The sequence below is a fragment of the Pan paniscus genome, chromosome 14 (assembly GCF_029289425.2).
Source record: "Pan paniscus chromosome 14, NHGRI_mPanPan1-v2.0_pri, whole genome shotgun sequence".
NCBI lineage: Eukaryota > Metazoa > Chordata > Mammalia > Primates > Hominidae > Pan > Pan paniscus.
In genome coordinates, this window is record NC_073263.2 from 108,630,549 (window position 1) to 108,657,137 (window position 26,589).

General features: G+C 34.7%; 1 protein-coding gene across 1 annotated transcript in view; it reads right to left on the reverse strand.

Annotated features, from left to right (window-relative positions):
- NALF1 (NALCN channel auxiliary factor 1) overlaps nt 1–26,589 on the reverse strand; it is an 860,129-nt gene that overhangs the window by 137,185 nt on the left and 696,355 nt on the right. The gene's annotated exons all lie outside the window — the stretch shown is intronic.

The window sequence follows — 26,589 nt, forward strand, 5'->3', positions numbered from 1 at the left end:
GTAAGTATCCCCACTTTATAGATGAATGAACTCAGCCTTCAATAAGATAAATAAATACCCTGCTTGAGGCCACAAGGCTAATAAGGTCATTTCTGCCTGCTCCAAAGGTTTTGATATTTCTACTATTGTATTAAAAGACATATTAACCTTTTACTGCACTGTATTAATTGGTATTAAAATGTTAGGCATTTTCACTAAAATGATGAAATCTGTTTGTTGCATCTAAAATAGTAGAAAGGATTATGCAAAACATAAAAATGACAATAAAAAATCTCATTTTTTTCTGCCTATGTGTACATTGATAAGAATTTTTGCTTATTTCTGTAGTTTGGAGACTTTGAACCTAATCAATGCTTAGATGTTTGTCTTTTCTCCTCAATCTTGTCTGGGACTCAGTCATTCCTTTCAATCTTCCAACTCAATCTTTCTTTCTCTGGGGGATTTTTTTCTTCTATTATTTGCTTAATTGTCTATCATCTATCCATTAATTTTTTCATTAAGTAATAAGCCTTGTTATTCGTTAAGTCTTGTAGATCTATTCTTAAAGTCTTCTAGCTTTGCCATCATGATTTCTATCTCTTTATATGACTTGGAATAACTCTCCTATTTGATCTTTTAGGCCATGAAGTCATGCCCTCATAACAGTCAAAAAAAAAAAAAAAAAACAGTCAATGGAGCACACGATTTTTTAGTTCAAAAAATCAGATTTAAAAACAAAATTCCAAAAATGTGCCTTTTATGTGCTTTAATATCTTTGGGTGCTCATATATATATATATATATATATATATATATATTTAAGATTGTAATTGTTCTGTTTCATCAGTTATAATTCATTAGAGAACTGTTTTGTTTATTTTTCTCTCTCTCTGATCAGCTGTTTTCTGTACTTGAGGTGGTGGAATTTCTGTTCCCTCAGCATCCTCCAGGGCAGCCTCTTCAATGTGGAAGAAATAGCATTTTTTGCCCGTGGGCCTCTGGTGCAGCAGAATTGGAATGAAGTTTCCCGCTGAGACTCAAGAAAAATGCTTCCTCTGTTCACACCTATCCTTGCTCTTTCCTTGCTCAAATGTTAGCTTCTCCTCATTTTAGGGGGTTCAGGTTGGCAGACATACTCACATAGTTTATGTCCCCCTATTTTTTCCCTGGGGGGATGAAGGATTACTGGAGTCCAAGATGATCCATGTATTCCTCTACCTCCTCACCCTATCCCACTCACACATGCTGGGATAGGTTCCTCATTTGCTCCCTAGGGGAGAAAATTACCTTCCTCATATGAATGTGTTTTCATGAGATTTAGAGGAAGCTTCTTTTCAAAAATGCTTCCTCAAAAGTAGTGCTGATGGAATCCAGGTCACCAGTGAGTCCTTTATATTATTTCTATGTAATGCATTTTTATCTGATGTTGTAAGTTTATCTTCTTATGAAACTGAATGTCAGATTAAAAATTTAAAAATATATTTTAGTGAACTTTAAAAGAACCAATCTGTTTATTCTTGTATTATTTTTAAAGCAGGACTTTGACCTCAGGCCAGCAGCATAGCCCTGGTTAAAAGGTCCTCGTATGGAGATTGATGGGACAGGACGTGCACACTATCCTTATTAAAACAATCCCAAGCACAATTTCTACCACAGTGCACTGGGAAAAATCATCATATTGTCTTTGTATGGAGAATAGATTCATTATTTAAAAGCACATTTTCAAAATTCTCAATACTGCTACTATTTAAAATTACCCTTTAGAAAATATTAATTTTTATTAAAGAAACTAAAAATTCGTTTCTAGAATTTGTGGTTTTTTTAGGTTAGGTAAAATATTGTTCATATCATGAGGACAATGCACATAATAGCTTGGGTAGATTGTTCATTTTTCAGCTAATAATTTTGTTGTTGTTTTGGCCTAGCTTCAGAGTCACAAATAAATTTTTGTGATTTGATAATATTCTTGCAGTTATTTTTCTATTGTATTTCCCTGAAATTCTTTTTTGAGTTGCAAATTGCTGTGGTAATGCTTCCATTTTGTGTTGTTTCCTGTTTGTTATTTGAAACTCCTGCTAGCAGTGCCTCCTGATGCTTTCTAGAACAAAAACTTAATTTTTAAAATAATGCTTTACTATGCAACTTAACTATTTGGTCTGAACTATACCTAAGTATAGTATTATAAGTTAATTGCAACCAAATATTTTTGAAGATAAATATTGATGAAAATAAGTATAAATTTTAGTGTTTGGTCCTTGAAAATGGACCATGATATTAGGTAAGATTCTAATATCAAGGTTAGGTTTGAGATTATAAGATTGATTATTTATGTGTAAAGTAGTCACCCCATGGCCCAGGACGGTCTTATTTTGTCAAAAATATGAACAGCAATTCCATTGTGCAGCACACCAATCTTGAAAATTGTTAACAAAACAATAAACTATTGAATCATCACAACTAGATCAGTTATTTTATTTCTTCCAAATTATTTTCCTCTGCTGAAGGAAAATAAAACAAACAAAAATAAAGCAAAGCAAAACAATTTTCAAAACATTTCAAAAGCCATCTTTCTGCCTAAAGTTCATCATCATCCTCCCTTTGTTTGCCTATCTAACCTGTAGCTATTGAACAAATGATTTAAATTAGGACACGTATGGCTTTTTAGACTATATTCCTAACTCTGGTTCCATATGTGAGAGAATGAAGAGTTCGGATTTTAATCACAAAACACCTCTAAACAAAACTCCTTCAAATTGACTCCAAATAAAATGTTTGTCAATAAATAATGCAATTCTATCAATATCAATATTATTCTATCAATATCAATATCAGTAAATAATGCCAATCCATTTACTATATATACATACTATATATATATGTATATAATCTTTCTTATAAAAATAAACTAAAAAAAGTATTTAGGAGTTGTAATATTGTTTCCAACATTTGGGACATTTCTCTGCAGGTAAGAGCTCAATGAGTTTCCTTGAATAAGATTATAACCCAGTCAAGAGCGGTAGTCCTCAACCAGAGGGGATTTTACCTTCCAGGAGATATTTGGCAAAGTCCGCATGAATATCAAGGAAGACAATCTTATTTCAAGAGTCAGCCTGAGCTGGGAGGAAAGATTTGGGGCCCAATTCATCTTTCTCAGAAAGCCAACGTTTACATGACGGTAGCAACAAGGAATTAAGCTTCCAGAGTCACCTCCTGTCATGTGAAATCCAGTCGGGTAGTTGCTACAATCACTTTGGTTTAATTAACAAATGTCTCTAAAGCATTTATTATTATTTCTTGGAAAAAAATCTTATTGATATTGAATATTTGAAAAATTAACTTGTCAAATCAGTACTAAATTACATTGCTAATGAGAGCTAGTTGTAGATATTGTTTCTATATATGAAAAAAATGGAACTTTTGCATTGTCTGGATTTGAATTCAACAAAGCTATAGATTAGGTCTATAGATTAGTTCTTCAGAACCAGACAATACATAAATTTGCACAGGAAAATGATAAGAAAAATAGTGCAAATCCAAACTTTTTAATTAGAAAATTCACACAAAATATTTGACATACTTATCATAGTGACCCGTGTTTTTGATACTGCAGACAAAATACTATTATTTTTATGGGTTGAGTTGTGTCCCCTCGGAAAGATATGTTGAAGTCTTAACTCCTGGTACTGTGAATATGACCTTATTTGAAAATCAGGTCTTTGCAGATGTCACCAAGTTAAAATGAGGTCATTAGAGTGGGCCCTCATCCGCGGATTGGTGTCCCTATAATAAGAGGAGGGAGATCTGAAGAGAACACCATGTGAAGATATAGAGAGAGGAAGATGGCCCCGTGAAGACAGAGGCCGAGATTGGAGTGACGCTACCACAAGTTAGAAAGCCTGCGGCTGCCGGAGCTGAAAGACGCAAGGAGGGATTCTCCCCAAGAGGCTCAGAGGGAGCATGGTCTGGCCAACACCTTGACTTTGCAATTCTAGCCTCTTGAACTCTGGGAGAATAAATGTCTACTGTTTAAAATCTACTGTGTGTGGTACTTTGTTTTGGAAGCTCTAGGAAATAAATACATGTTTACTTATGGGAGAAATTATTTGTGTGGGATTGGGGGTGGGGAGATTTTTTCTTCCTGAAAAATCAGAATAATCAACATTGTGAAATTAAATCTCCCTTGAAGTATGATTAAAAACATTCTTTTGGGATCATACAGCACCATCTTCTGGGCAGTTGTCTCAATTACCTAACTTACTGAAAATAATACTTTTCTTCTTGCAATAATAATTTTTAAAAACCTATCAAGCACCTAGTATGTTCAAGGCATTGTTTAGCTTTCTTGGGAAGCAGTCTGTGTATCAAAAAAACTAAAAGACCAGAAAAGGAGGCTTAGACATGCCACACTGTAAGATAAAAAGGAGAGGAACAATTACACTTCTCATTTAAAAATTGGAAATTAATTTAGTGCTTATTATTTCATTTTAAAAAGTAAAATATGAAAATAAATTAAAATGTCAACCCTCTTATTCAGCAGTCAATAAAGTATTTAATTCAAAGAGTATTTCACTCAAAGAGTTCTATGTTAATTTGCGTGTCTAGGCACATATTCTAGAAAATGTAGCTAGATCAATAAATTTCTATACACATATTATATATATTTATAAAGAGAGACCCAATATGAAATATTGGGTCTAAAATTAGTACCACTATATGCTAACAAAACAGCATAAATTGGTGTTTACAACTAATTAGCTTATCTTATAATCTCATGAAATTGCACAGAAAATAAAAAGCAATACATATAAATATTTAAATGGTCTTTATTAATTCTATATATGTTAAATCAACTTATTGAACATAAAAAGTTTATGTATATCCCTATATATAATACACATATATTAATGACTCTTCCAAATAATTCTTTTCCATTTATTTGGTCTTTTTTGAGATGCCCGTATGAGGAAATATTAACCAATATTGTCCTATTCAGCCATTATTCATCTAAATAAAACAAAGTTGGGAAGGATTGCCCTTTATGTTTAGTGTGTTTGTAGCTTTTTGAGTGAATTTTGTATTCATTAACACTGCATAGTGAAAAGAGCCTTATAATTTTTATTTCATTTAATGCTATTCCAAACACACAAAATCCTATGGCAATGTAACTAAATTTACAGATTATACCCTCATGCATTTCCTATGTCAATAGGACTTCAACTTTTAATGAAAAATCAATTCAAACAAATAAAAAAGATTAAACTCCCTCAAATTTGTTGGTGTCCACTTTACAAAGGGAAAAAGCTAGAAACTGCATACTGAGCTACCATAGTTTCAACTATTCTGACTGACAGGGCACAGGGAGACCCTCCTAAAAATTGTATTTGGGGCGCGCATAATCTCTTTCACCCACAGTGTTATTTCTCTGCCAGTCATAAAATATGGCGCACCTTTGACCTTCTTCTCTTCTGCCCTTCTGTTGCCTAAAATGAGGATAGAATGTCTAGAGCTGTAAAATCCAAGATGAGATGAATGGGGAAAGGAGAGCAGGAGCTGGAGCAGAAAGACAGAGGATCTGCAGCTTCTGGGGATTTCACAGATCTGTCCTACCTGGCACAGGATGGACAATGTACTTCATTTATATATTTTTTAAAATGTGTATTCAAGTCACAAGAATTAAGCATATTTTAACTGCAGCAAACTCAATCCTAATTAACACAGTTTATTTTGAGGACATATTTTCACGGAGAGCTGGAATAATTTGTTGATGGGTCTGAGTAGGGGGAGAGAGAAGGGATTTGTTAAAAATAACAGGTAGAACAAACAGGGAATGGTGGCACCATCTCCAGAATCAGAAATTACGTGAGAAGACTTGAGTCAGGAGGTGGAGGATTAATTTTTTTTGTTTTTATTTTTTGATTTGTTATGATAAAGATAACTATTGTGATGCTTAATATTGAGTGTCAACTTAATTGGATTGAAGGATGCAAAGTATTGCTCCCGGGCATCTGTGAGGGTGTCGCCAAAGGAGATTAACATTGGTGTCAGTGGACTGGGAAAGGCAGGACCACTCTCAATCTGGGTGGGCACCATCTAATCAGCTGCCAGTGCAGCTAAGATAAAAGCAGGCAGGAAAATATCTGAAAAGACTAGACTGGCTTAGTTTCCCAGCCTACATCTTTCTCCTGTGCTGGATGCTTCCTATCCTTGAACATCAGACTCCCAGTTCTTCAGCTTTGGACTTGGACTGGCTTCCTTGCTCCTCTGCTTGCAGACGGCCTATTGTGGGACCTCACCTTGTGGTCATGTGAGTTAATTCTCCTTAATAAACTCCCCTTTATGTATACATCTATCCTATTAGTTCTGTCCCTCTAGAGAGCCCTGACTAATACAACTATTAACTCTCCGTAACAGATAGTTGGGTATTAGAGGAGCGGCCAGGATTACAGGTATAAATTTGCAAATTGTAAGCATAGAGATAATGTTTGAAATCTCGGGACAGGATAAAGTCACAGGGGGATCATGTGCGGAAAAAGGAGAGATTCCCAAGGGAACTTAGTCTCACTAACATTTAGAAACAGGAATAAAAGGAAGAACCAGGAAAGGAGAACCTATCAGAAAGATGGGAGGGAAATTAGGGAAATCTAGTGTCCTATAAGCTAACAATTTGAGTGCTGGAAGAAGAAGGGCTGATCAGTTGTAGAACGGCTGCTCAGAGCTCAAGAATGATGAAGGTTGTGAACAGGACACTGCTGGCGGCAAGATGGTGACCTTTTACAGAATATTTTAAAGAAATTGGGAAGTAAAGTCAAATTCATGGCTTGAGGAGGGTAATAAAATGGTTGGAGAGAACACAGAAATATTCTTTTTTTTTCTTTTTTTTTTCTTTTTTTTGAGACGGAGTCTCGCTCTGTCGCCCAGGCCGGAGTGCAGTGGCGCCATCTCTGCTCACTGCAAGCTCCGCCTCCCGGGTTCACACCATTCTCCTGGCTCAGCCTCCCGAGTAGCTGGGACTACAGGTGCCCGCCACCACGCCCGGCTAATTTCCTGTGTTTTTAGTAGAGACGGGGTTTCACCATGTTAGCCAGGATGGTCTCGATCCCTGACCTCGTGATCTGCCCAGCTCGGGCTCCCTAAGTGCTGGGATTACAGGCATGAGCCACTGCACCCGGCCCCATAGAAAATTATTTTAAGGAGCTTTACAAAGGGGAGGTATGCCACGTTTTAATTGGTTTTATATTTGGACTATTTCTTAGATTTCAAACAGTCACTTTTTGTTTTTTTGTAAAATAGCACAACCTTTAATTAGTCTAAGCTATGGTCATACTAGCTATTGCATGGAATCTACTTTCGTAGAGATAGCGTTTATACCATTTCCTTCCACCTGGAACATTAACACTCAAGGCACACTGAACATCTGATGCTTTGAACATGTAACTTTCTAAAATATTTGATGCTTACGCTTTATCAATACTTTGTCATATTTTTAAACATTCTTAACATTTTGAAAGCATTGATAAATTGTCTTCTAACATATTTGCATGCTGATGTGAATTCTCATGCCAGAGTAATTCTCCTTTTTTTAGTTACTTTTAAAGTCTGTATATCTTTAGGTTCTTTTTATTTCAGTTGTTCCGGAATCTCCTGAAGAAGTATTTAGCTATACATCATTTTTATTAAGTTCTTTTCTATTTGATGATCCATATGTTTCTTAAACTTCGAATATTTGCTTTTTTGTTCTCGTTTTCTGTAACTCCTTGCGCAAGTTTTTATTAATATTTTGATGCCCCCCAAGGAATCACATCTATGTATATTCTTGTATTTGTATCATCTCTCCCACGATGCCCTGGTATTTTGGCCATGTGATTTGCTTTGGCCAATGAAACCTTAGCAAGTACAATGCAAGCAGGGACTTGCTCAACACTTAGCTGGTGCTTGACTTCTTGGAAGACACGAGGACCTTCCAAACTTCAAGAGCCCTGGACCCCCATGTAGGGAAGTCTAGCTGCTCTGCTGGAGGATTACATGAAGAGAAAGAGAAAGCGGGGAAAGAGAGAGGAATAAGAGGAAGAAAAGGAGGGGAAGGAGAGAAAAAGGAGGAGAAAAGAGGAAGGGAAAGAAAAAAAGATGAAGGAAAGAGAGAGAAATGCCCACTCAGCCTCTCTTTATTCCAGCCTCCTTCCAGCCGAGGTAGCGGACGTACAAGTGGGGACGCCATCTCAGGCACTCCAGCCTCCGCAGATACCACTTAAAACACAAAAGCCACCCACCTGAGTCAATTCATCCATAGACACGTGAGAAATCATCAAACACTCTTCTAAACTACTAAGACTTGTGGATTTTTAAACGCAGTAATAAATGACATATTTTTATTAAATAAATGTTAGACTTCCTGAATTCTTATGAATTGTATCTTTTGATTATTATGAACGTCTTTTTGTCTTTTGTCTATAAGTTCTGTCTCATGTCTCATTTTTTTTCTATGTTTTGGGAGATTTTCTCAGCTCAAGCCCATTTGTGATTTTTTTCAAAAGAATGTATTATTTAATATGAATATTAGTATTCTATAAGTATGAAGGAAAAGTAATTTTAAAATAAAACTTTTCTTTACTAAATGATTAAATATTTTAAATAACAGAACCAAAGAAAAATTATCGCATTATACATTTTTCAGAGGAATTTTTTTACGGAGTAAAAAATAAATTAGAAGAAAAAAAAGACAGTCTTCTACAGTGTTAGAACTAAAAGCTTTAGTTTTATAACAAATCACAAACCAAGGCTGCTACTAATACATTTAAACCAAAGCAAGATTTTGCCATTCTATTTAGTTTATCATTCCTATGCAAACTGAATTCAAGTAGCAACTGAAAGTCTGTAACACTTTTGAAGTTTTCCTGGACTAGTCATATTATATATTCCATTACAGGGGCAGTAAAGTAGCTTGAATGAAAGTCCCAAGGTAGAAATACCAAGAAACAGCAAGAACTGGCAACAGGAACCCCTTGGTGTGCGTGGATATCACACTGAGCTCGAGTCAGAGGTGTCCAGAGGAAGGTAGGATGGGGCACCAATTGTCACATCTCTTAAGACATTTCTGTCCCCCACTAGATTATATATACCTCTGGGGCACACACTATACCTTCACATTTTTAGAACATTTGACCCTCCACTCCTAGCCCTAGTGAACTGTTGATCACTTTTTTGTCATTACAGACTTTATTTTATGCTTTATCAATAGAGCAATAGAGTATATAATCTTTTGTACCTGGTTTACTTTGAGAATAATCATTTTGAGACTTATTCATGTGATTTTGAGTATGAGTAGTTTTTATTTTTAATTGATGAATAGTATTCCATTATATAGATAAACCACATTTTGTTTACCTCTTCCCCAGTTGATGCATATTTGATTGTTACCAGTTTGTGGCTATTTCAAAAAATTATTAAAGGTACTATGAATATTCATTTCTCTTGGGTGAAAACATAGGATTGGAGTGGCTGGGTTGTATAGTAGGTATATGCTTAACTTTTAAAGAAACTGACAAGCTGTTTTGAAAATTGATTGCACCATTTTACATTTATTCCAGATGTTCATGAGTATTTCAGTTGCTTCACGTTCTCACCAACATTTGGCATTGTCAGTTTTTTTTTTCTTTTTTAATCTTAGCCATTCTAAATGGGTAAGTAGTGTATCTCAGTGTGGTTTTAATTTGCATTTCCCTGATCTATTAGTGAGTTCTTGCACTGCTATAAAGAAATACCTGAGACTGGGTAATTTATAAAAAGAAGTGGTTTGATTATGTCTTGATTCCACAGGCTGTACAGAAAGCATGATGCTGGCCATCTGCTCGGCTTCTGGGGAGGCCTCAGGAAACTTACAATCATGGTGGAAGGTGAAGGGGGAGACAGCATTTCACATGGCCGGAGCAGGAGGAAGAGAGAGAGGGGAGAGGTGCTACATGCTTTTAAACAACCAGATCTCATGAAAACTCTATCAGAAGAACAGCACTAGGGGGACAGTGTTAAATCATTAAAAACTGCCCCCATGATTCAGTCACCTCCCACGAGGCCTCACCTCCAGCATTGGGGATTACAATTCAACATGTAATTTTGGTGGCACAGATCCAAACCATATCAGCTTATGATTAGTGTTTTTGAGCATCTTTTCATATGCTTGTTGGCCATTTTTAAATCATCTTTGGAGAAATGTCTATTTAAGTCCTTTGCCCATTTTTAAAGTGGTTATTAGGGGTTGTTTTTGTTGTTGTTGAGTTAAAAGAGTTCTTTATATGTTCTAGATACTAACTCCTTATCAGATACATGGCTTGCAAATATTTTCTCTCGTTCCTTAGGTTGCCTTTTCATTCTGTTGGTTGTTTCCATTGCTGTGCAGAAGCTTTTAAGATTGTTGCATTTGTTTATTTTTGCTTTCTTTGCGTGTGCTTCTGGTGTTATATTGAAGAAATCATTTCCCACTTGAATGTCATAAAGATTTTCTCCTAGAAGTTTTATAGTTTCAGGTTTTACATTTAGGTTTTATTCCACTTTGAGTTTATTTTTGTACATCGTATAAAAAAGGGTCTCACTTCATTTTTTTGATTTGTTTTGGCTTGTGGATATCCAGTTTTCCCAGCACCATTTGTGAAAAAGGCTATCCTTTTAAGATTGTGTAGTCTTGGCACACTCTTCAAATGTTATTTGAGGGTTTGTTTCCAGGCTCTTTATTCGGTTCTATTGATTTATATGTCTTTCTTTATGACAGTACCATACTGTATTGATTACTATAGCTTTAAAATATGTTTTGACATGAGAATGCATGAAGCCTCAAGCTTCTTCTTCCTCAGAATTGTTTTTACTATTCAGAGAACTTTGAGAGCCCACATAAACTTTAATTTTTTTTCTGCTCCTGTAAAAGAATGCCATTGAGGTTTTGATAGAAATAACATTAAATTTGTGGATCACTTTGGGAATTATGAACATTTTAACAATATTAAACCTCCCAATCCATAAATATGGATGTCTTTTCATTTATCGCTGACTACTTTTTACAGTGTTTTATAGATTTCAGTATATGTATTTTTACCTCTTTTGTTTACCTAACATATTTTATTGTTTTTGATGCTATTGTAAATGGGATTGCCTTCTTAATTTCCTATTTGGATTATTCATTGTTAGTGTATAAAAACAGGACTGATTTTTGTGCATTGATTATTATATTATCTTGCAACTTTGATGAATTTATTAGTTCTAACAGTGTGTGTGTATCAGTGTGTGTATTGTTTAGGGTTTTCTACATATAAGATCATGTCATCTGCAGAGATAATTTACCTTCTTTCCAATTTGGATGCTGTTTATTTCTTTTTCTTGCCTAATTTTTCTGGTTGGCACTTCCAGTAGTATATTGAATAGAAATGTTGAGAATGGGCATCCTTGTCTTGTCTTCATGATCTTAGAGGAAAAGCTTTTAGCTTTACACCATTGAGTGTAATGTTAGTTGTGGGATTCTCATATATGACCTTTATTATGTCAAAGTATTTTTTTCTATTCTAGTTAGTTATTATCATAAAACATGTATTTATCATCAAAATACATTGAATTGTGTCAAATGTTTCCTCTGCATCAATTGAGGTGGTCGTATGGTTTCTGTCTTTCATTCTGTTAATGTGGTTTATTACATTGATCTATTTTCATATATTGAAACATCCTTGCTTTCCAGGAATACATCCCACTTGGTCCTGAGGGCTAATCTTTTTAATATGCTGCTGAATTTGCTTTGCTAGTATTTTGTTGAGGATTCTTGCATTAATATTCATCAGGATTATTGATGTATGTTTTCTATTCTTATATTGTCTTTATCAGATTTTACTATCAGGGTAATGCTGGCCTCATAAAATGAGCTTGAAAAATGTTTCTCTTCAATTTTTTTGGAAGAGTTTGAGAAGTATTGGTGTTATTTCTTTAAATCTTCGGTGAAATTCTTCAGGGACACCATCAGGTCCTGAGATTTATGTTGTTGGAAGCTTTTTGATGACTAATTCAATCATCTTACTAGTTATAGGTCTATTCAAGTTTTTAATGTCTTCATGACTCAGTATTGATGGGTGGTATGTTTCTAGAAATTAATCCATTTTTTTCTAAGTTACCCAATTTGTTGACATGTAGTTGTCTATGATCATTTTTATTTCTGTGGCATAATCTGTAATGTCTCTTCTTCCACTTCTGATTTTAATTATTTGAGTCTTTTCTCTTTTTCTCTTAGTCTAGCTAAAGATTTGACCATTTATTGATCTTTTCCAAGTACTAACTCTCAATTTCATTGATTTTAAAATTATTTTTCTATTTTCTATTTCATTTATTTTTGCTCAAATCTTTATTATTTCCCTTTACTTCTGCTTACTTTAGATTTAGTTTGTTCTTCTTTCTCTAGATCCTTGAAATGTAAAGTTAGGTTGTTGATTTGTAATCTTTCTTCTTTTCAATATATGCATTTAACTTCTTTCTTAGTACTGCTTTTGCTGCATCCCATATGTCTTGGTGTGCTATATGTTCATTTTCATTTGCCTCAAAATATTTTCTAATTTCCCTTGCAATTTCCTCTTTGACCCATTGGTTGTTCAAGAGCGTGTTGTTTAGTTTCCATATATTTGTGAATTTTTCATTTGTCCTACTGCTGTTTTTAGTTTTATTACATTGTGATCAGAAATGATACTTGGTATGTTTCAATCTTAAATTTGATAAGATCTGTTTTGTGGCCTAACATGTGATCTGGAAGAATGTTCCATGTGTGCCTGAAAAATGTGTATTCTGCTGCTGTTGGTGGGATGTTAGGTTCAATTTGTCTATAGGGTTGTTTTAGTTGTTTGTTTCCTTATTGATCTTTTGTCTGGTTGTTCTATTCCTTGATGAGAGCAACATATTGTAGTTTCCTACTGTGATTTATATTACTGCCAATTTCTCTCTTCAATTCTGTCAAAGTTTGCTTCATATATTTTGGTGCTCTGATGTTAGGAGTATATGTATTTATAATTATTATATCTGCTTAGTGAATTCATCCTTTTATTACTACATAATGTTCTTCTATTTCTCTTATGACACCTTTTGACCTAAAGTCTATTTCATCTGATGCAAGTCTGTGACCATTTCTGCTCCCTTTTTTGGTAACCATTTACATGGAATATCTTTTTACTTTCTTTCACATTCAGCCTATGTGTATCCTTAAATTTAAACTGAATCTCTTGTAGGCAGCAGATAATTGGAACTTTTGGGTTTTTGTTGTTATTAAGTCAGTTTATCCATTTTATGTCATTTGATTGGGGGTCTTAATTCATTTACATTAAATTACTAATTTACATTTAGCTATTAATATTGAAGGACTTACTCTTGCTGTTTTATATTTTGTAATCATTAACATAGTTTTATAGTTATATTTTATGTTTTATCTTTTAAATTCCATTCCAAAATTGAAAGTGATTTATGAACCATCAGTACAGTATTACAAGATTCTGTAACTTTTAATAGATTTATCTTTATAAGAGCTGTATATTTTTATATGCTTTCACTCTCTTTGTATTTTTATATGCTTTCACTCGTTTTACTCTTGAGCATCCTTTCATTTAAACTTCCAAGACTTTCATTACATTTTTTTAAAACAGGTGTAGTGGTGATGAACTCTCAGATTTTCTTTATCTGGGTAGCTTTTGTTTTACTGGAAAAGTCTCTATTTCTCCTTTATTTTGAGGGTCAGTTTTGCTGAACATAGTATTACTGATTTGTTTGAGAAACCTCCCAAAACAGTGTTATACTTTTTGTTTTCAACAGTAATATTTATTTGAAATAAACTAAGAAAAAATATCTTTTACCTATTCCAATGCTCCTCACTAATTTCTGAAGATTTCCATTTCCCTCTGGTACCATTTTTCTTCAGTCTAAAAAACTTCCTTTCACATGTTTTTATTGTTGTGCAGGTCTGAGTTGTGTAAATTCTCTAGACTTCCACTGAAAATGTTTTTGTTTCACTTTAATTCTTGAAACATATTTTTACTGGTTATAGAATTTGTGAGGGACACGGTTTGTTTTTTGTCAGAATTTTGAAGGTATTGTTTTGGTGCCCATAGTTTTCAACCAGCTGTTCTCTGTTCTTTGCATGATTGTCCTCTGTATATAATGGGTTGTTTTGCTCTTGTCTCTGGCTGCTCTCAAGACTATTTTCTTCATTTGGTGTTATTTTGGTTTTTCTGTGTGTGTGTGTGTGTGTGTGTGTGTGTGTGTGTGTGTGTGGTATCCCCAGGCATGAGGCTACCACTTCATTCATGCAATTAAAGTGAAGGTCATCATTACTGGAACAGGGTAAAATAATGTTTTACATGATAGGGTAAACATTTCTGATATTTTAGCAAAGATGTGTAACCTCAAGCTAATAATATGGAAATATCAGACAAAGTCAAATCAGGAGGCTTTCTAAAATGTAACTGGCCTGTAACCATCCAAAGTTTCCAGGCTATTAAAGTAAAATACACACTGAGGAACTGTTTCAGACTGAAGGAGACAGAAGAGACAAGGCAACTCAATGCAACATGTAATTATAAATTGGGTTCTTTTGCTCTCAAGGTTATTTTTTGGGATAATGAGTGAAAGTTAGATAGGATCTGAGGACTAGATGGTAGTAATATCAGTATAACTTTCTGTTTTTTAATATTGTATCATAGATATAAAGGAGAATGCTTTTATTTTATGAAATGTATACTTAAGATATTCTGAATGATCAGGCTTCAGGTTGACAATTTATTATAATATGGTTTGGGAAAACAGGAAAAAGTCTATTGTACTGTTCTTGAAGCTATTCCATAAGTTAATAATTATTTTGAAGTAACATAAAATAAAAAATAAAAAGTTTTCCATTATCAATAAATAAATTTCATTAAAATAACTAGTACTCTAAATAAAAATGATTGTAATTGGCTCATATTTCTCTCTATATTATTATATTTAGAAGTATCACACTACATATTTGGGTGAATTCTGATAATTTTGACTAGTAAACAAGTGACCTGATTTTCTCTCCTTTCTGTTTTATGACAAATGAGAATTTTAATTCATTTATTGTGTAGATAACAATTTTCCTTTTGTTATCTAAAATTAGGCAATGTTTTACTTTCCATAAAAATGTGATCTATGTCTACATTCTTTTATAGTGTATGTTTTACATGGGTTTATTTAGCTGTAGTGCCAGTGTAATTTTTGGATACCGTCTGGGCAGGGACGTGGTAACTGTAAACATTTTGTGCTCATGCTGTTGTGTGACTGCTGTGGTAGGCAGCAGTTAGCTACTGATATGGTAGGCAGGTAAGATTGCTTTAAATAATTAAGTCTCTAATGCTAATAAAAAATTGTTATTAATTTCAAAATGTAAACCTCACTATATAAATTTAAATTACCATCAGCAAAATCCCTGGTCTCTTAAGTGTATATAGAAATAGAGACATTTTATTAAGTGGGAATAGATTAATATTAATCTGGAAATTGAGTTTGACCTTATATAGATAATCCTAGACAATCTAAATACAAGTTTATTCGTTTAACACTTTCTTTCTTCTTTTTTTCTTTCTTTTCTTTCTTTCCTTCTTTCTTTCTTTCTTTCTTCCTTCTTTCTTTCTTTCTTTCTTTCTTTCTTTCTTTCTTTCTTTCTCTTTCTTTCTTTCTCTCTCTCTCTTTTCATTTTTGAGATAGAGTCTCACTCTGTCACCCAGGCTGGAGCATAATGATGCCATCTCAGCTCACTGCAACCTCCACCTCCCAGTTTCAAGCAATTCTCTAGCCTCAGTCTCCCGAACAGCTGGAACTACAGGCACCTGCCTCTGTGTTCAGCTAATTTTTTTTTATTTTCAGTAGAGATGGGGTTTTGCCATGTTGGCCAGGCTGGTCTCGAACTCCTGACCTCACATGATCCACCCACCTTGGCCTCCCAAAATGCTGAGATTACAGGCGTGAGCCACCATGCCCGGCCTCTCCTTACTATATTTCATAATGAAAATTATTTAGAATTTCTGCACATAAAACCTAGCAGGCCTTATAAAGATACTTATTTTTGGCTTATCTCCAGAAAGCAGGCTAAAAGCCAGGATAGCCCATGATATCCAGAATCCTCTGTATGCTGGCAGGATGCAGTTTTATCCCTTACTGCCATCTCACAGAAAGTGAGCACAATGCCTAAAGCCAGTTGGTCATGGAGAGGCCAACTACCCAGTGTGCCTAAGTTTAAAACAGTTCAAACCAGAATATTATTATTCAAACTACATATCTTGCTAAAAAGCAGACTGAGGGTTCCTTAAATTAAATGTTTTCTTGAGAAATGAGTGTTTATGACATTGGGTCGAGTTCATGGAGAATTGCTAACCTCCTCCACGAATTACCATTGTTGACACTGAGCTGGATATAATACTATGTTTATAATGAGGCATTCCTTATATTTAAGTTCTCATTACATCACTGGTATTCTCTCTCTTGAAATATTTTTTTCTGGAGAACAGTAATCTTCTTTATCAAGTTTAAGAGAATGATTTCCCATCACTAAATCATTGGACACAAAGGTAATTTGTTATTTGCCGACAACAGAATGAGAACATGCGATGAAAAGTGTGTTGCCAATTGTCTTTAAGCCATGTGCCTGTATCCTTAACTAATTTATAAACTTGTCAAAATAGGAGTTAGTGTCTATTATTCATCTTGACCATTGTCCTGAACACCACTTTTCAGTTAATATTGACTGATTTTGTTAGCGATTTTATATAAATGTGATATGATCATCCTTAACCAATACGGAACCTAACCCTTTATTCTGAGACCAAAGGTTTGAGGAATATAAACCTAGACAATGTTATTGCATTTCTTCCACATTTCTGACAATTAAATTTGCAATTTCTTTTTACTAATTAAGGCTAAATCTTGAATTTTAAATGATTTTATAGACCCTTGACTCTTTCCTGATTAGGAGAGCAGGATTGTATTAAGTGTGTTGTTATTGAAAGAACATGGTCCTGGCACTAGAAAAATAGGGGTTTGAGATCAAGAACAGATGTTCCCGATTTATGTGACTTTGACTCATTTTCATACTCTCTCAGAGATTTGTATCTCCTCCAAAAATTTAGAATTAAAAAACATTTTATGCAAGTTTGTTGTGAGAGCCAGAAATAATTTATCCAAAGTTCTTGGCTCTGACAGATGCCTGAAAAATAAGTTGTCCCTCTTTCACCTTCTTTTCCTTCTCAGTAATATATCCCAATATTATTCCTTTCTCCCCAGATATTTTATTTTGTAAAGCTTTAATCATTGTCATGTTCTCATAGCTCATATCTTTTAAAATATGAAGTCTGAAATTGAACATAAATCTTCAAAAATCTGATGTCATTACTGGATTAATGGCAAGCTTATGGTTACTACCATTTTAATGTTTCCACTAAAATGTTAACATAATTGAGGAACTAGTTTTCAACCTTTGGATGGTATTTAGATGATATTTGGAGTAGGCAGACAATGACCTAATTTCTAGGGGTCTACACTATGCAAAATGAAATATATGTACATATATCATTAAATATGTGTGGATACTATTTTGATTCATATGTAAATTCATTTTATATAATTGAAGTATTATATGATACATAAATATGTAATGTAATGTTTCATATTACAGATTAGAGACGGTCCTCAACTATAATGGTTTGACAGATGATGTTTGACTTAACGATTTTAAACTTTTCGATGGTTTAAAAGTGATATACACTCAGTAGAACATCAATAAATTAAATGAGATATTCGACACTTCACTATAAAATAGATTTTGTCTGACAGACACGGTGAAACCCCATCTCTACTAAAAATACAGAATTAGCTGGGTGTGGTGGCACATGCCTGTAATCCCAGCTATTTGGGAGGTTGAGGCAGGAGAATCACTTGAACTCAGGAGGCAGAGGTTGCAGGGAGCTGAGATTGTGCCACTGCACTCTAGCCTGGGCAATAAGAGTGAAACTACATCTCAAAAAAAAAAATTGGTTTTGTGTGAGATGATTTTGCTCAACTGTAGGCTAATGTAAGTGTTCCAAGCACGTTTCAGGTAGGCAGGACTAACTATGATGTTCAGTAGGTTAGGTGTACTTGTACCAAATGCACGTTTTACTTGGAATATTTTCAACTTATTATGGGTTTATCAGGATGGCGCCTCATTGTAAGTCAAAGAGCATCTGTATATATATTTCTTGATCAACAGAAACGAATGCTAACTGGTGTCCTAAGGTGTGAACAGGGCCTTTAGATATTTTACATCAAGAAGAGATCCTCATAGAAAAGACGACTAAGATCATTCAAGTTGACCAGTTTTTTTTTTGATTGCTGATAAAGTTATATTAAACGTAGATTTTAAAAATTACCTGATATTTTAAAAAAACACAGCACTTGAAAATGACTGTCCTCTTCCGGTTTAGCTATATTTGCCAATTCTGTGGTTTGGAGACCTGAAGTTGCCTATTCTTGTTTGTCATCTCTTTCCTCAAGAACCCACTCCCAAAGAAAACCAAGAACATAACTACCCACATTTTTACTCTCCTGACGTGAAATCCACAGTTCAGAGAACTGAGTAAAAGGTATGTTTTCATGGTAGAAAGAACTTTCTATGAAAATGCAGCAGGCATGCATGTGTACAGCTGGATTGCTCTGTGCATTTTGCAGAAATGTTGGTAGGGAAAATTGGAAATATATACCCAAAACAATTAAAGCTCTATTAACCCATAAACTTTCCTTAGAAAAATGTATCTCAAGAAGCCCTCAAACATGTTTATCTGAGAATGGTTATTGCAGCATTAAATACAAAACAAATCATGGAGCTCTCTAAATACCTCATGATTGGAGAGTGTTAAAAAGCCTGGTTTGCTGACAGCAGAATCCTGGGATAAGGATGACGGGGATTCTTGGGTAAATACTGGGTAAATCCTACTTCTCTCTTACTTTGAGGTCAGTGGGTTATTAATACACATACATACATGTCTGGGTGAGCTCACATACACACGTATACAAATACCTACATACATCAATAAAAATGAACCCTTTTTCAAATCTCTTCTGCCCATCTCTGCTGAAAGGCAAAATAGCATTGAGGCATTCCCCACTGTTACTCCCTCTGTTCCTCAACAGATCCTATACCGACATTTGTCTGTCTGTTTTCAATAGGGGTCATGACTTTCTTTCAATCTAAAGGTAATCATTTGTTTTATAAAGTGACTCTTCCCCCAACTTTCTATTCTGATATTTCCCATCTTTGCACATGACAAAATTTCTGTGTCTTTTGCTGGCTGAATTTAGATCTGATTATTAAATTTAAAATGCCACTCTATTTGTGCAACTAACTTCTGTCAATAGGAGTTAAATCCTTCCAGTGTACTCTAACTTTGCCATATTTTTTACATAACATGCATTGTAATCGTATGCCCTTTTTCCACAGTGGTTTAAGAACCCCTGGAATTCCAAAAATAGGTCTTTTGTATCTATTTCTCCAATGCCTTGCCCAGTCCCAGGAACATAGAGGCTGCTCAGTAAGTTTATTCAGATAAATGAATGAAAGCCATGAATGCAGGTAATTTATATGTCTATTTTATACAAACTAAAATATAGTTGTGCAAGATGTACATACTGTTCTCAAGATGAAAAGCATTAGGTATTAATTTTAAGCTTTAGTACATTCCCCCTTCCTGAAACTTTCAATAAAATGAAGAGGAAAAGCTATATAATACTACTTTGAATAACAAAAGACACGTTACTGCTATTCAGAAATTTTATTGGTATTTATTATATGATTTTAGAAAGAAACATCATTCTGCTTTTCTGCCTCTTGTTCCAATTCAGACCTGGTTCCCAGTGCTCTCAATAGCACAGCTTCTCTGATGAAGAAAGGTGCTCTTTGGTCAAGATGAGGTGTGCTGTGTACCAGGTGATGAATGGCCAGCTCACCTGTAACTTTGTGACAGGGAGACAAATAACGTTGTGCCCAGGCTTCATCAATTTCTCTCTAGTGTCACAAAAACAAGTTTTCCCTTCATACCCACCTTTGAGAAAAGTTTGAGGGAAAAATAGAAAATTAATTAGCCAAGTTAATGGGTAAAAGAAGGGAGAAAACTAGTCTTTTATTTCTATAAATGAAATCGGATGCTGATTTGATACATTAAATATTTTGCAAGATTTTAGCTATTTGTAATTAATTGCACAGGGATACACATTCTGAATAGATTATTCTTAAAATTAAAAAAACTGCTGAATATGTTTTTGTTAGCCTTAGATCATTTAAAATATATCTGCACATTTATAGCAGCAGTGCTACAATTGTATATACAGATAGTCCTTGAAAAATCTGGGAGTTAGGGGCTCTGACCTTTGAACAGTTGAAAATTCATGTATAATTTTGACTCCCCCAAAACTTAACCACTAATAGCCTGCTGTTGACTAGATGCCTTACTGATAACAGAAATAATCAATGAAGACATACGGTCACCTAGGCTGGAGTGCAGTGGTGCCATCACTGCAATCTCAGACTTCTGGGCTCAAGGAATCTTCCCACCTCAGCCTCTCTGTTAGCTGGGACCACAGGTGCCTGCCCCTCTGCCAGGCTAATAATTTTTTTTTTAATTTTTATTTTTAGAGATGGGATCTTGCTATACTGCCTTTTATGTGCTTATAAATTGTGTTCTCACAATAAAGTAAGCTAGAGAAGAGAAAATGGTATGAAAAAAATCATAAGGAAGGAAAAGTATATTTACTATTTATTAGGGGAAAGTCATATGAAGTCATCGTGAAGGCCTTCGTCTTCATCATCTTCAAATGTTGAGTAGGCTTTGAAGGAGGAAGATGAGGAGGGGTTGGTTTTGCTGTCTCAGGGATGGCAGAGGTAAAGAAAATCTTCATAGAAGAGGACTCATGCAGTTCAAACCCATGTTATTCAAGGATCAACTGTCGTTTGAAAGTATTCAGGTAAACACAAACTCAGTGGCATTGTGGGGGATGTTGTGTCTTGGAAAAGGGGGCTAGACTTGTATTAAGGTGTTAGCTCTCCATAGAAATAGAAAGGTAACAATTTCTTAAGAATTATTTTAAACAATATATGCAACAAAATGGACTTTTGCAGATAATAAATATCCATTTCAGTTGAAACATGATTTTTTTTTTTTTGAGACGGAGTCTCGCTCTGTTGCCCAGATTGGAGTGCAGTGGTGTGATCTTGGCTTACTGCAAGCTCTGCCTCCCGGGTTCACGCCATTCTCCTGCCTCAGCCTCCCGAGTAGCTGGGACTACGGGCACCCGCCACCACGCTCGGCTAATTTTTTGTATTTTTAGTAAAGACGGGGTTTCACCGTGTTAGCCAGGATGGTCTCAGTCTCCTGACCTTGTGATCCGCCCTCCTCAGACTCCCAAAGTGCTGGGATTACAGGCATGAGCCACCGCGCCCGGCCTGAAACACGATTTTTTTAAAGCCAAGATTTGAAAGTAAATTTTCTATATTTTGTTAAAATACATGTAATTCCAAACTGCTAATCTTGAAAAATTCAAAGTCATTGTTTGCAGCTTTACATTTGTTCTTAGGAAAGTATTACCTTAGCGTTTTTCCCACAAACTCTGATAGCTTCCCTAAGTCATTTTGAAAAGAATATTTCTTTTTGGGTCATTGTAATACATTACTGCATCAGCTTTTAGTTGAAATTAAAGGTCTTTGTTGCACAGCTAAACTTTTTCTAATAATATATTTAATGTGTTTTGTGTATTTTAAGATATTTTTCTGACACAATCGTTTAAGCTTCTCTTCAATTCTAAGCATCATGAGATAGTTTACATGGTTAAACAACCATGCTGACACCAGTGCAGCTCATTTCAAATGAGATCCATTCCTGCAAGCTGAGTTGAAAGGAAAAGAGATCAGAGAGAAAGTGAGAGAGAGAGAGTGAGAGTGAGAGAGACGGTGGGGCGGGGAGAGAGAGAGACCCAAATAAATAAAGGGAGATAATCAAATCTACATCTAACAACATAAGTTTTTTGTTTGATACGTGTTGGGACTAACAAAACAAATGGGTAGGGTTTTAATTGCATGTCTTCCTTAACATAAATATGACTCTGCATAGTTTCATGTGAAATTTGATGAGACCCAGAAAGCTATAGAAAAATCACATGAATTAAATAAAAAACTATGTTTTCTGAAGGGGAAAGGAAAAATGCACACACAAAAAATCTAACAAATATTAGACTCTAAATATGGTAAAGATATGAGAATATTTTACATATATTTTACTTATGTAAGTATAATAATCATCCTGATGTGTTTGTACATATTCAAAACCTGATTTTACTGTATCACATTTCAGAAGAAAGAAAATTGAATTAAAGAAAAATGCTTTAGCTCAACTTGACTTGCATAGAATTGTAGAACAATAAGATTTGCATCAAGAATAAATCATGTTTAAAAATTTTGAAAATGATTTTGTTCCTGATAGATTTTATTTACTGACAGCCTCTGAATGCCTTTCAGATTAAAGAAAGAAAAGAAAAATAATAGATAAAAATGTTAATTCTGCTTTTTCTAAATAATGAAATTCTTGGCAAGTGCTTCAGCAAATGATATCATGAACTGATCTCGTGGCATTGTGGAGTAGATGTTCAACTTTCAAGCTAAGATTCCAGCAAGACTAAGCCATGTCATTTCAGTTGCCGTCAGTTCCTAATGGTGGCCCACTGGTCTTTTTGTCAAACTGATGAATCATCAAATCAGCAGAAATTATTAGCTTAACTTTCTGCCCTGTTACTTCAAACCGTATAGAGATATAGTCAAGAGTAAGAAATAAAAATGACACAAGCGAAAAAGAAATTAAGTAAAGCGATGAAAACTTCGCAGTCCTCTGGATAATTTTTTGAAACTCAATGAGCAAAATGATCAGCCCTAATATAAATATGTGCATAAAGGGGTTTAGCCAATTCCGTTTTGGATGAATCAGTTGGGTTAACATAACCACGGTGACAGAAAAAGCAAATTCACCTAAAATGAATAATCTAGGCAACCGAAGAAATAAGGCATAAACAAACTTTAGCAGTGGCCTCTATATCTTTTTAATATTTGTATTTTAATAATTTTAGAAGTTGAAATTTAAGATCCAAGGCATTTCTTTAGCTACTAATATACTCCGGAATGTTCCTTTCCACATTCTTAGTGTCTCATAATTAACTGGTTTTAGTACTTTTATTCCGTGTTCATATTCACATAAAAAAGTACGTGAGTACATTCAGAAAAACAACTTAAAAATAATACATGAGTTTATACATTCCTTCCTACTTTTAATATGCCACACAACATCAACAAATCTAAGAAAAATAGAAATAAGGAAAATTAAGTGCAAACATGAGAATGCTTATCATGATATGAAAATAAATGCCATATGGAGAAAAAGGTAGAAAAAGAAAACAAGAGAAAAAGGAAGAAAAAGAAAGCAAGAGATTTTCTTTTAACGTCCATATAGAGCTTTAACTTTTGCTGTAGTTTATATTTCCTATTGTTTTATCCATTTTGCAGTGAAATGGTCAGTAGAAAATGGCCATAAGTTGAAATTTGCGTTTCGGTAAAAATGACCTTCTACTTGGCTAGCACGCCAATAGCTGGAATCTTGAAGCAGCAGTGCTGCGGTGAGCTGGGAGTTTTAGGGGAAATAGTCACTGAAGAAAGTCTGTATTCATAGATCAATGCTCATTACCTGGTCTTAACTGAGGTTGTAAATTTATTTCACTGATCCTTCTCGCTACTGATTCTATGCACCTCTCACCTACCTAAATAGATACAAATCGATGAAATAATTTACTCAAGAGCCCTGCTTAATCTATTTCCATATACTTCATCAAAAACTGAACAGGTTTTCTAACTTTTTCACTGTTATTTCATTCTATAATAATTATAGTGTTAATTAAAAGATATATTAATTCAGTTTAATCAATTTTCATAATAAATGTTCCAATTTAAACATTTTCATGTTTACATTTTCTTAATCCAGTCTATCATTGTTGGACATTTGGGTTGGTTCCAAGTCTTTGCTATTGTGAATAATGCCGCAATAAACATACGTGTGCATGTGTCTTTATAGCAGCATGATTTATAGTCATTTGGGTATATACCCAGTAATGGGATGGCTGGGTCAAATGGTATTTCCAGTTCTAGATCCCTGAGGAATCGCCACACTGACTTCCACAATGGTTGAACTAGTTTACAGTCCCACCAACAGTGTAAAAGTGTTCCTATTTCTCCACATCCTCTCCAGCACCTGTTGTTTCCTGACTTTTTAATGATTGCCATTCTAACTGGTGTGAGATGATATCTCATAGTGGTTTTGATTTGCATTTCCCTGATGGCCAGTGATGATGAGCATTTTTTCATGTGTTTTTTGGCTGCATAAATGTCTTCTTTTGAGAAGTGTCTGTTCATGTCCTTCGCCCACTTTTTGATGGGGTTGTTTGTTTTTTTCTTGTAAATTTGTTTGCGTTCATTGTAGATTCTGGATATTAGCCCTTTGTCAGATGAGTAGGTTGCGAAAATTTTCTCCGATGTTCTAGGTTGCCTGTTCACTCTGATGGTAGTTTCTTTTGCTGTGCAGAAGCTCTTTAGTTTAATTAGATCCCATTTGTCAATTTTGGCTTTTGTTGCCATTGCTTTTGGTGTTTAAAATTACTATAGTTTTTTTAAGGAATTCAGAGGCATTAAATATTTATATATATTTTTTGATCTATGAGTGCCTTAAACAACCACTTTGAAGTTGCATCATTATTTCTACTACCACTGTTGATCAATTTACACTTGCTTGTAGAACCACCTCAATTTGTGTAGCTGCCTTTAACTTTTGCTTGTCAGTAGCAGCCTTTTGGGAGTGGAAATCGAAAATAGCCAACGCTGTTTATATTAAAAGTCATCAGAGCTCACTTTAGTTCTGTAATATATGTTAACACTTTCAAACTGTATTGAAAATCTATTGATGGTCAGTCTGCTAGCTTAAGGATGTGAGGTGTTGTTAAAAAAAATGTAATTAAGAGATAAGCCAAAGAAATTCAGAAACTCTGAACAACTTCCAGGAGCAGTCCCTATGAGCAAGCCAATCCAGTTTCACTTTGTAAATGAATAGTCATGATAACTAACTACTACTGAGCACCTGTTTTGTCCAGGCACATTTATATTACTTATCTCTTTTAAGCCTCCAATGTTGCCACGAAGTATTCTTCTTGCATGAGGTGTCACGTACAAATACATCATTGACCTCCCTGTGTCACCTGGAGCCAAAGCTCATACCTAAACCATGGCTTTGCCCTAAGATCCTGTGCCTTTTCTCCACATTAAAAATAAAAATTAAAAATCTATATTTTATTAAAATATTCCCATAGACCCTCTTCTCCTTTACCTCCAAAATATTGAATAACACAGCAAAGTCATGGAACAAAATGTAACATGACAAACGAACTCTGAGACATTTGCTAGATCTTCCTGATCATTTTGATTTTTTCATTTAAGATTGAGTAATTTTACAAATATCTTGGAGTATGGAGAAAACCCATTCAACTCTTCAAGTGTGTCTGAGACCTAGGGATCCCACTGTGCCTCAGAGCCAGCTTGTGTAATTTGTAATCAGAAGATGCTTGAGTTCCATCATTTGCATTACCTACCTGTGTGACCCAGGACAAAATAACCAGGTGATTTTCTTCTGAGTTTAATCTGAATGTCTTGTCTGCGGTAAACATAGCCCTGAAGTACAGTATCTCAAGAATAAAAACCATAGTTCATATTTTGTTTCATGCCTTAAGTTTTATTCCAAGGCTAAGAAGATTATCTATACATTTTCTCATTATTTGGAGAATTTCTAGAATTTGTAGCAGTTTGATAGTTCTTATAAATGTCATGAAGACATTGCTTGAAAACTATACCTAGTTATTTTCCTTCCCCCCAACTGAAAGTCTTTTTATTCATTGTCACCCAATACCTACCTGCTATATTAGGTTTTTTATAAACATTGTTAAAGCTTGGAAGATGGAGATTCTGCCTGTTTCAAAATTGTGATTTCTTCATTAATGGAGATATTTTGAGAGTCTGTTTCCCTTGTCAAAGTAGGTATGGTTTTTAAATGACCATGCTGCTCTTTGACAAACAAGTAGGATCATTCATCATTATGGTATACATGTGCTGTTATGGACTACATAATGTTTTGGTTGAAGTTTTATTTGCAAGCGATATGTGTGTGTGTGTGTGTGTGTGTGCACGCGTGTATGTATATATATCTTTATATCTCTCTAAAGATATGCCATAGTATATAACCCTAACTCCTCATATATGCATATGCATACTTATGATATTAAATACCTGGCTGGGTGTGGTATCTCACGCCTGTAATCCCAACACTTTGGGAGGCCTAATCGGCGGATCACCCAAGGTCAGGAGTTCAAGACTAGCCTGGCCAACATGGGGACACCACGTCTCTACTAAAAATACACAAATTAGCCAGGCGTGGTGGCACAAGCCTGTAGTCCCAGCTACTCGAGAGGCTTGAGGCAGGAGAATCGCTTGAAC